The sequence below is a fragment of the Macaca thibetana genome, chromosome 1, assembly GCF_024542745.1.
Source record: "Macaca thibetana thibetana isolate TM-01 chromosome 1, ASM2454274v1, whole genome shotgun sequence".
NCBI lineage: Eukaryota > Metazoa > Chordata > Mammalia > Primates > Cercopithecidae > Macaca > Macaca thibetana.
The window spans coordinates 197,005,747-197,016,159 of record NC_065578.1 but is presented as its reverse complement, the minus strand read 5'-3'; the positions used below and the strand labels follow the sequence as shown (position 1 = coordinate 197,016,159).

At 38.6% G+C, this 10,413-nt stretch overlaps 1 pseudogene; it reads left to right on the top strand.

Moving 5' to 3' along the window:
• Positions 1–3,502: 3,502 nt before the first annotated feature.
• On the top strand, positions 3,503–5,460 carry LOC126941900 (40S ribosomal protein S3a-like; annotated as a pseudogene).
• The last annotated feature ends 4,953 nt before the right edge of the window (positions 5,461–10,413 follow it).

The following is a 10,413-nucleotide window of genomic DNA, read 5'->3' as shown; positions in this document are numbered from 1 at the left end:
CTGAGAGCTGTGGTCTTTATTCCTGAGGAGATAGAGAGCAGAGAGACTTTCTCCAGAGGTTTCATCTGGGGAGAGGCATTCTGCCACTGGGTTGGTCCCTAGGGTCAGAGGCTGTTGTGCTTTTCAATGTTCCCAAGTTCGTTGCCACTCTTGAGAGCTTAACCTGGGTCCCAAGAAAGAGTAGAATCAAGAGTTCACAAAGGAAAATTCAGTGCACCGAGGGGTTCTCAATAGCCACAGAAAGCAATGACAACACTCAGATGGGTAACTCCTTTGAATTCAACTGCTAGAGGAGACAGGCATTGGTCTTATTTTTTAAAAAATAAGTACTTAAGGAGAATCATATAGCATTTTAAAAAGACCTCTTAGAAGCAGAAAACAAAACAAACACAAAACAGAAACAGCCATGATTTTTACATTTAAAAATTAGGGAGAGGATGATCCTACTGAAAACCATTCTAAAGACATGGAAATTCAGGTGAAGGAAAAATCTTAGAGCAAGGACCAGAAATACAAAGAGACAGAAATCATGAGAAAAAAAAAATGAGGTCTGAAGAACAGATCCTGGAGGGAGGCCTAAGATGTGAATAATAGAAGTCCAGAGAAGGTAGACTCCGGGAGAGTTTGATGATAGATGTAGGTGGGAGTTGATGGAGAGGAAATGCCAAGGAAGTCTCCAATGCTTCTGGTTTGGGCAGGTGGGTAGACGGTAGTGCCACTGCCCAAAACAGACCATCCTAGAAGATCAGTGGGTTGTGGGTCAAAGAGGGCAGGTGGGGAGTGATGAGTTCAGCTGTGTTGAGCTTGAAGAGCTTACGGACATAGAAGTGGAGACATTGACTAGCTGTTCAATGTAGTTATAGAGTTCAGAGCAGAGATGCCTGGCTGGAGATACAGAATGGAAAACCACCAACCTTTAGTGCCCTGAAATAAAGGGCATAGATGAGAGTCCCTGGAGTGAGAGGCAAAAAACAAAACAAAATAAACAAAACCCCAAACTTTCATAGGTGCAGCAAATCACCATGGCATGTTTACCTATGCAACAAACCTTCCGGCACATGTACCCCAGGACTTAAAATAAAAATAAAAATAAACCAATAAACAAAAAAACTCCCAAAACTGTATGGATGAAGGTCGCAGTGTGACCAATCTCTTCCTTCCTTTCCCCTTTTCTCCCCTACTCTTAATTCTACATTTCGCCTGCTTTACATGTCCTTTCTTATTACCTGATACGAGACTTGCTGGGGAAAGGGAGCGCAAGAAGAAAAGAAAAGAAAAAGGAGAAAAAAAGAAGAACATAAGGAAGAATAGTGAGGGCATACCCTAAAATAGGGATGCTGTGGTAAATCTGCCCTCTGATCACCAAGGCAGAGGTGTGATCCATGAGAATGCAGTCTCTCATAGGAGGGCTCTCACAGTGAGGCACCATAGTTATCTTTCCTGAGACATAAAAGGAAAAGTAGAACTAGCATCTACTGAGCAACTGCTATGCTGGACATGCTCTTTAGTACTTATTCTCTCATTTAATTTTCTTCAATAATCTCATTATATAAGGAAAGCAAAACTCAGAAAGGTTGAGAAAGTTCCCCCAATATCACACAGTTGGAAAGCAACAGGGTTAAATGAATCTGTGCAAATCTGAAGCCCTTGCTTTTCCTGCTGTACCACAGAGCATCTGTACTAGAGGCAGCAGGCAGCAGATTTAGATACTGATCCACATGACTTTATTTGTATTTTCACTGGGCTTTTGTTATCTCAGGACATTCAAAGATTTACACTCTCTCTTCTATCAGAGTTAAGTACACACTGCCAGCTTGACCTTTCAATCGGGGCTGCTCTTTGCTTCTCCCAAGTTACCAGCCAGCTCAGATAAAGGGAGAAAAATGAGCTATTATTCTTTCTGGAAGTTGAATGGCTGCTTCCCTCTAAATATCTAGAAAGCCAATCTTCTGTGAATTAAACTCTTTCATCAGCTATTAGCTGGATCCTAAATCATTGATAAGAGGGATAACCCCTCAATTCATTGATTGACATCTTGAGAGTTTATCAACTCTAAATAATAACAGCAGCAACATCTGAGACAATAGTCAGCATTTATTCAATCTAAGAGAAGAAGCAGTTCTTGTTTTCAACTTAGAAAAATACCTTATATTCTCAGAATTAAGATAAGTGGCATTTCCTCTAACTTTATTATATATGTATGTGTGTGTATACACACACACACACACACACACACAAGCAACACCAACAGGGTCTCTTGCATATAAAGCACACTGTATTATGTGCTGAAGACTCAATAAAGTAGAAGGTTAAGTTCTAGATTTTTCAGGATCCTCTACATTTTAAATGTTCACTTATGTGGTCCTCCTCAATGCAATTGTTGAAATTTTATCATTTTAAAAAAAATTTGGAGACTCTGTTCATTATAGGGATATCCTTATAGGTCTCCTTAAGGACTTGGCAATTATCTTAGGGTGACTGAGCATGCATAAAATGCTCTAGGCAATTCATTTTTTTTCTTTTTCTTTTTTTTTTTGAGAAAGTCTTGCCCTATTGCTCAGGCTGGAGTGCAGTGACACGATGTCAGCTCACTGCAACCTCTGCCTCCTGAGTTCAAGCAATTCTCCAGCCTAAGCCTCTTGAGTAGCCGGGACCACAGACGTGCACCACCATACTTGGCTAAGTTTTGTATTTTTATTAGAGATGGGGTTTCACAATGTTGGTCAGGCTGGTCTCAAACTCCTGCTCTCTAGTGATCCACCAGCCTCAGCCTCCCAAAGTGGAGATTGCTGGGATTACAGGGATGAGCCACTGCACCTGACCTACACTAGGCAAATCTATGAAATTCAGCAAACATTTAGGGAATGATGATTAGCCATGTGTGTGTTATGCCCCAAAATTAGAGGAAAATACTACGTTGCTGCTCTTTGCTTACTGCTCTAGAGAGGGCAAACAGATAAAGAAATAAAAGTTGAGCTTGTGAGTAAAGATGGAAGACTGAGCATACAGATTATATGTAGATGTATCTCCTCTTTCTGAAAGATCCTTTAAAATAATAGTAAAATAATAATAAAAAGTTATCTCTCTCTAATGAAGAGAATGAGAAATTTCAGCAAATTTCTTGAAGATAGAAAATAGGTGAAATGGTGATACCTGAAGTAGAGGAAAGGAGGGGCTACTACTAAGGAGAAAACTTGCATTATGTCAAGTTAAATTCAAAGCTAAAAGGAGGCATAGGAACTGAAGACATCAGGCATAATGGAGGGTGAAGTGGTATGTGGGGTTATAAACAAAGGCAATCATTGGAACTATATATGGGACAGTCAACATCTCCCTCACTCCCCACACTAAACAGTAACATTGAGGCATTTCACCCCCTCAACTTATACAAACAAACAAGCAAAACCACACAAAATACTGGGATTATCTTTAAGGAAATTAAATGAACTGTATGGCAGACCAATAAAGGAGCTCAACATCTGACTAATAGGAATCCTACAAAAAGAAAGTAGAGCCATTTTGGCTTTCTGAGTAGCACCATGGTGGTTGGCAAGAACAAGTGTCTTACTAAAGGTGGCAAAAAAGGAGCCAAGAAGAAGGTGGTTGATCCATTTTCCAAGAAAGATTGCTATGATGTGAAAGCACCTGCTATGTTTAATATAAGAAATATTGGAAGGACACTAATCACCAGGACCCAAGGAACCAAAATTATATCTGATGGCCTCAAGGGTCATATGTTTGAAGTGAGTCAAGCTGATTTGCAGAATGATGAAGTTGTATTTAGAAAATTCAAGATGATTACTGAAGATGTTCAGGGCAAAAACTGCCTGACTAACTTCTATGGCATGGATCTTACCCATGACAAAATGTGTTCCATGGTCAAAAAGTGGCAGACAATGATTGAAACTCATGTCGATGTCAAGACTAATGATGGCTACTTGTTTAATCTGTTCTGTGTTGGTTTTACTAAAAAATACAACAATCAGATACGGAAGACTTCTTATATTCAGCACCAACAGCTCCGACAAATCCCGAAGAAGATTTGGAAATCATGACCTGAGAGGTGCAGACAAATAACTTGAAAGAAGTGATCAATAAATTTATTCAATAATTGAAGCATTCTAACTGGTGTGAGATGGCATCTCATTGTGGTTTTGATTTGCATTTCACTGATGGCCAGTGATGATGAGCATTTTTTCATGTGTCTGTTGGCTGTATGAATGTCTTCTTTTGAGAAGTGTCTGTTCATATCCTTTGCCCACTTTTTGATGGGGTTGTTTGTTTTTTTCTTGTAAATTTGTTTGAGTTCTTTGTAGGTTCTGGATATTAGCCCTTTGTCAGATGAGTAGATTGCAAAAATTTTCTCCCATTCTGGAGGTTGCCACTTCACTCTGATGGTAGTTTCTTTTGCTGTGCAGAAGGTCTTTAGTTTAATTAGATCCCATTTGTCAATTTTGGCTTTTAGTGCCATTGCTTTTGGTGTTTTAGACATGAAGTCCTTGACTATGCCTATGTTCTGAATGGCAATCATTAAAAAGTCAGGAAACAATAGGTGCTGGAGAGGATGTGGAGAAATAGGAACACTTTTACACTGTTGGTGGGACTGTAAACCGGTTCAACCATTGTAGAAGACAGTGTGGCGATTCCTCAAGGATCTAGAACTAGAAATACCATTTGACCCAGCCATCCCGTTACTGGGTATATACCCAAAGGATTATAAAATCATGCTGCTATAAAGACACATGCACATGTATGTTTATTGCGGCACTATTCACAATAGCAAAGACTTGGAATCAACCCAAATGTCCATCAGTGACAGACTGGATTAAGAAAATGTGGCACATATACACCATGGAATACTATGCAGTCATAAAAAATGATGTGTTTGTGTCCTTTGTAGGGACATGGATGCAGCTGGAAACCATCATTCTCAGCAAACTATTGCAAGAACAGAAAACCAAACACCGCATGTTCTCACTCATAGGTGGGAATTGAACAATGAGAACACTTGGACACAGGAAGGGGAACATCACACATCGGGGCCTATTGTGAGGAGGGGGGAGGGATAGCATTAGGAGATATACCTAATGTAAATGACTAGTTAATGGGTGCAGCACACCAACATGGCACATGTATACATATGTAACAAACGTGCACATTGTGCACTTGTACCCTAGAACTTAAAGTATAAGAAAAAAAGAAATAAATAATTGAAGCAATAAATTGCTTCATCCTGACAGCATTGAAAAAGACGTAGAAAAGCCTTGCCAATCTACTTGTCCTCTCCATGGTGTCTTCGTTAGAAAAGTAAAAATGCTGAAGAAGCCTGAGTTTGAACTGAGAAGACTCATGGAGTTTCATGGTGAAGGTAGTAGTTCAGGAAAAGCTACTGGGGATGAGACAGTTGATAAAGTTGAACGAGCTGATGAATATGAACCACCAGTCCAAGAATGTGTTTAAAGTTCAGACTTATAATAGTAGCAAATAAAAAGTCCTATTAGTGAAAAAAAAGGAAAAAAAAAAAAAAAAGAAAAAAAAGAAAGTAGAGAAAATACAAGAAAGAAAATTGCCAAAGAAATAATAGAAGCAAATTCTTAGAGCCCAAGAACAAAGTTTCCATATTGAAAGAGTCCACCACATTCCCAATGTAACAAATACAAATGACTCAAACCTTGATGTCTCATCATGAAATGTAACACTCAAGGATGAAATTCCTAAAAGCTTCCAAGAAGAAAACTAACAAAAACAGAGTGTCCACGAAGAAACAATACACAAGCTAGCAGTGGACTTAGCAGTAGCATCACTGGATGTTGGTAGACCATGTAGAAATGTCAACAAGTCAGGTATAGGGTGCTGACGAGTTGATGGGTGCAGCACAGCAACATGGCACAAGTATACATATGTAACAAACCTGCACGTTATGCACATGTACCCTAGAACTTAAAGTATAATAATAAAAAATAATTAAAAAAAAAAAAGAAATGTCAACAAGTTTTTGAGGGGAAAAAAAAAAGTTAACCTAAAGTTCTACAACTACACTAATAGTCAAATGTGAGGGTAGAATTATTTTTAGACTGGGAATAGAAAATTTTATCTCCCATGCACCTTTCTCAGGAAGTTGCTTGAGAATGTACTACATCTAAATGAAGAAGTAAACTAAGAGAAAGAAATGAGATCCAGGATATGGAGGATCCAACCCAGGAAAGTGACAAAAATCCAGCGAGTAGTCCTGGAGACTGGCTCAGGATATTGAACTGGGACAGGTCTGTTAAAGGGAAGAGTTGCAACGGTATAGTATGATTGAGAATTTTTTTTTTTTTATTTTTAGCGTCTTTTCCAATGCATTAGTGGTTTAGCTGGAACCCAGAAGTCAGTATTGACATGTCAAGTTTTTTTTTATTATTTAAACTGCATTCTGATTTATATTGTGATTTCTTTGTTATTTAGATGGTGTATTTCTTAATTTCTAAACTTACAGGGCTTCTAGTAATCTTTTTCTTACTGATTTCTGGTTTAATTGCATTGTGGTTAAAGACACTTGGTTTGATTTCTATCCTTTGGAATTTGTTGAGATTTGCTTTATGGCGTAGCATATGGTAAATTTTTGAAAAGTGTTCTGAGTGTGCTTGAAAAGAATGTGTAATTCGCAGTTGCTGGGTGCAGTGTTCTAAATATGTCAATTAGGATAGGTTTGTTACACATGTTATTCAAATTTTCTGTATCCTTACTGATTTTTGCCTGCTTGTTTTATCAATTTCTGAGGGACGTGTATTTAAATCTCCCACTGTTTTTATAGATTTGTTTATTTTCTTAGTAGTTCAGTCAGATTTTCCTTCATTTATTTTGAAACTACATTATTAAGCACATAAAAATGTTAAAGTGTTATGTCTTCTTGGTAAATTAAGCCTTTTATCATAATGAAGTATTCTCTTAATCTCTAGTAAAAGGCTTTTTGCCTTTAGCTCTATGATAGAACTAACCAGCCTTCTTCAAGGTAGCTTTTGTATGACATATTTTTTCTATTATTATAATTTTTTTTACTGTCAGCCTCTCTGTTTCCAGTTCTACATGTATCTCTTGTGAAGAGCACATGGTTGTGTTTTGTTTTTATGTCCAGATGGATAATCTTCGCTTTTAATTGGAGCATTGAGTCTACATACATTTAATATAGCCATTGATTCATGTGAGTTTAAATCTCTCATCTTGCTCTGTGCCTTTTAGATTGATTTCTCAAAAAGCATTTCCCTCTTCTATTAGCTTTGAAGTTATATACTTTTATTATTCTTTCATTGATTACGTAAGAGATGACAACTTTTTCTTATCATGGTTCACCATCAGTTGGCACTTTTACCCTCTCCCCAGAAAATGCAAAGATCTAAGGTACTTAAACTCCATTTATCCCCTTCTGACTTATATGCCATTGTTGTCACGTATTTTAGCTTATGCATATTTTAAACTCCAATGACATATTTATTATTGGTTTATATAGCCAACACTGCACACATATTTTCCTTTTTCATTTCTTTCCACATCTGTGTCATTTTATCTGGAATAATTTTTCTTCCACTTGAAACACTCACGTTAATGTTTTCTTTAAGGCAGATCTGGATGTGACAAACTCTTTTGGTTTTGTTTGTCTGAAAATGCTTTTATTCTAAATTCACTTTTGTTTGCTGCCTCCAGTGAGAATTTTCATTTGCTTCTTTGAGGCAACTGGGGGCCTGAGCAATCAGGGTCACCTTAATCCTATTTCAGTGGTTGAGTAGATTGGAAGTTGAGCTGGTCACTGCAAAGGCTGGTACACCCTGGTTCATCCTCACAGCATTTCAAGGTTCCAGACAAAAACAGGAGGAGCTGATTAGGTTTTCCTCATAAATTTTGTCCCTCTCCTACCTGGAGGCTTTCAAAAATTCTTGAATTAACAAATATACCTAAGGGAAAGATGTTTGTCTCACTTCTCTATATTTCCAATCTTCTAGGTGTTGACTTGGTGATTTTTCACTATCCTGTTAGCTCTCCAATATTTTCAGATGACTTCTTCCCTTCTTTTTCCCTCAGCTCCTTTGTCCCTCTCTCTTTCTCCCCTCCCTCTTTTCCTTCTTTTCTTCTTTCCCTCCTTTCTTTATTCTCCCTTCCTTCCTTCCCTCTCTTTCCTCTTCTCCATTATTCCCTCCTTTCTCCTTTCCTCCCTTCTTTCCTTTTTCATTCTATCCCTCCCTCTTTTCGTCCTTTCTCTCTTCCTTTTTGTGTGAGAAAAGTTTTGGTGCATAAAGGAGTGTTTTTCAAGTTAACTGAAACATTTTCTCACATGTCGAAAACCTAATTTTCCAGGAATGTTCTATAACTGAAGCAACCTAAAACACACAGATGTTTTTGTAGAGATCATTTCAATGTAATGAAGCCTGCTTGAGCTCCAAATGTTTGTCAGCACTGTGTTAGGTACAATTGCTGCCTTGAGGAACTTATGGTCTTGTAAGGTTGACAAACCCATAGGAGATAAGTACATATAACAGAATGATTGTTGACAAGACATCTATTTTGTTGTATTGAATTATTCTCGATAGAGAAATATTCGTCCCTGAAACAGAGAAGTCCAGGCACTGAAAACCATTTACAACAGGAAGCAGAGTTTTATTATGCAGAATACAGCAAAGTCCTGATGCTCACATAATGCACCTGATGAGACTTTCTAAATTTTCTTTCAGAACATTCTCATTTATCTTTTCAGGAGCCTCATCCTTCTTATGAGAAAAAAGAGAATAAATCTCTTATTTTAAAACTGATTTCATCTAAATAGTTTAAGACGGATCTTTTCAAAATGTAGAATCAGAGCCTTAGGATGACAGATGTGTACCTATCTGTGGGATCAAGCACTCGGTGTCTTTCCCCTAGTCAGAGGGCCTGATCCTGCTGGCCCAGCTTCAAGACCAAAGTCCAACACAGATTAAGAGGTAGAAGAGCAAGTCCCAGCCCTGATATTTACTGGATCTATGACCTTGGGCAAGTCATCTGTGTGACACCCCCTCCCCCACCTGACAGGTAGGAGATATTCAACAAATGTTGAACCAAGCATCTTTGTCTCATTTTCTATACCTGAAAAATGTGAGTAGATGCTGTTGTGAAAATATAGTAAATGAGATAATGCAGGTGACAAGCCTTTGTAAATGGTAAAGGACAATACAGATTGGGGAGGATTGAATGGTACACATATCTGGTCATGTCAATGCTGAGTTGATTTTCTTATCCTCAAACTGGATATAAGATTCATGGTTAAAGTACGCTGTTTTTTTTTTTTTTTTTTTTTTTTTTTTTGTGGGAGGTGGTTAACCTCAGCGAGGTTCATGCTGTTTTTTGATGACAGGATATTGGAGGAAATAGGATACTCTTTAAAGTCGAATGAGAGGAGTGGAAAACAAATCATCTCCACTGGCAATGCTAGTGAGGTCTAATGAAAAACAAGGACTGTCTTTTATCCAATGATCATATTTTCTTCCTGAGCCTAACCTAATTGTATTATTGAATGTTCTGGAGCCCTCCTCACTTATTAAACTACTATAATCCTTTACTTATGGGTTTCAAGATATCATTATGGTCTCCTCCCCCTAATGAAATGAAAGGTTTTAACTCAGTTAGCCCATCAACAGTCCCTGATGAAGCCTGACAAATCTCTTTTTGGACTACATAGGCTTGATAACAATAATGCCAGGGCACATTCTTTCTCTAAACTCACTTTCCTGAACTAGATGAGTGATCAGAAAGCATTTATGATATCTTCAGAGTCAGAATGGAATTAGTACACCTATGGGTCCACCTCCTAGAGACCTGTACAGAATCTAACACTCTTGAAAAATTCCTTCCGTTGACTGAACTGCAAGACTTAGCCTTCTGAGTGGGTGGGTGTTGAGGGTCTGATCTGATGACAGGCAGGAGGGAGAAGACGGAGCAGCCTCTTCTTGGAGTTCCCTGGGGAGACGTACACAGATGGCTGCTACACTATGCAGTTGGTGGGAATGAAAGTCCCTTTTGTGAAGGGAGGGTCCTGATTTTGGTCACTTACTGGAGTCCCTGGCAGAAGTAGCCATTAATCAGAGTCAGCTTCTTCATTTGGATGGTAATGCTGATAGATTTCCAAATCTTGGGGCAGGAGAGGGCAAACTGGGGTGGTGGCACTTAAATGCACTAAGTGATGAGGTCACAGATGGATTTTGAGGGTGGACGTGGCAAAAGTGGGGGCTGGAGCAAGAAAACCCCAGCAGGCAGGTGGTGTTAAGGTGCTAGAGGGTGGCAGGAGGGATTGTTGAGTCTACCATCTGGGCTTCTCCTTCCAAAATTCATTCCCCTTCCACAGATGCCAATGCTTGTCAGAGGTTCATAGAACCAAAAAGAACCTGCACTCCAACTGTTGATGATACT